The following is a 1636-nucleotide window of genomic DNA, read 5'->3' as shown; positions in this document are numbered from 1 at the left end:
CTGGGCAGTGAGCGGCTGGAGAGCAGCCCTGAGGACTTGGGTGTGCTGGTGGACAAGAAGCCAGCAGTGTGCACTTGCAGCCCAGAAAGCCTGGGCTGCATCAGGAGAAGTGTGGCCAGCAGGTCTGGTGAGACCCCACCTGGAGTACTGCATCCAGTTCTGGAGCCCCCACTACAAGAAGGATGTGGACATGCTGGAGCGTGCCCAGAGAAGGGCCATGAGGATGCTTAGAGGGCAGCAGCAGCTCTCCTATGAGGACAGACTGAAAGATTTGGGGCTGTGCAGGCTGGAGAAGCAGCAGCTCCAAGGTGACCTTATTGTGGCCTTTCATAGGGGGGCTACAAAAAAGCTGGGGAGCAATGTTTTAGGCTCTCAGGGAGAGACAGGATGGGGGGAACGGAGCCAAGCTGGAGATGGATAGGCTCAGACTGGACATGAGGAGGAAGTTGTTCAACATGAGAGTGGCGAGAGGCTGGAATGGGTTGCCCAGGGAGGCAGTTGAGGTCCCACCCCTGGAGATGTTTTAAGGCCAGGCTGGATGAGGCTGTGGCCAGCCTGATCTAGGATAGGGTGTCCCTGGGCATGGCAGGGGGTTTGTAACTAGATGATCCTGGTGGTCCCTTCCAACCCTGACTGATTCTATGATACTACAGTTTTGGCACCAGGTACAGGTACCTTTGAGTCATAACCACAAGCTGGTATTGTGAGGAGCAGCTCATGGAACCGGGGCTGCTGAGTCAAGAGAACAGGTGGCTGAGGGGAGACCTCTTTGCTCTCTACAGCTCCCTGAAAGGAGGTTGCAGTGAGGTGGGGTTGGTCTCTTCTCCCTAGGATCAGGTGATAGAAAGAGAAGAAACAACCTGAAACTGTGCTAGGGGAGGATTAGATTGGAGATTAGAAAGTATTTCTTTGCTGCAAGAGTGGCCAGCAATTGGAATAGGCTGCCCAGGGAGGTGGTGGAGTCACCACCCCTGGAGGTGTTCAAGAAACCTGTGAACATGGTACTTTGGGATGTAGTTTAATGCCCGTGGTGGTGTTGGGCTGATGCTTGGATTCAATGACCTAAGAATCTTTATTTTCCAACTGAAACAATTTTATTGTTTCTATGCTTGCACTACTTCCAGCAAATGTTCCTTTCAGCTGCCTTAGGCTTGCTTAATGCTTACCTAGATCTAACAATAAATAGAAAAAGAGAGACACCCAAAACCCCAAGAAAATAAGTTAGCAATGACAGCAGGAAACCTCACAGAAGAGTTAACCAATTTTACATTCACTCCAAACTTCGTCACAAGTCTTGAGTCCATCACTACTGAAACAAAGGGAAATTAAGCAGCCTAGATGTTAGTGGTATAGTTCTTTCAATACCAGAGAATTTGTTCTCCAGACTTTAGAGCCACCAGTGGGCAGGGAAGTGAAGAGGGATGTCTACACGCTCCGGGGGCTTCCATTTCCCTCAAGGCAGGAGCAGTGTGACCACTCTGTAAGCACATGCAGGTCTAAGCCTTGCAAAGGAGAAACTGCCAATGCAACTTGGTTATAAAAAAACACCCAAACTGCTGCCAGCACCTACACAAAGTCTTCTTTCTTGCATCCTTCAGCGGCTGGTGCCAGACTTTTCCTAGAGGTAGAGTCACTC

This window comes from Pogoniulus pusillus, chromosome 20 (assembly GCF_015220805.1).
Source record: "Pogoniulus pusillus isolate bPogPus1 chromosome 20, bPogPus1.pri, whole genome shotgun sequence".
NCBI lineage: Eukaryota > Metazoa > Chordata > Aves > Piciformes > Lybiidae > Pogoniulus > Pogoniulus pusillus.
This window is presented reverse-complemented; position numbering follows the sequence as displayed.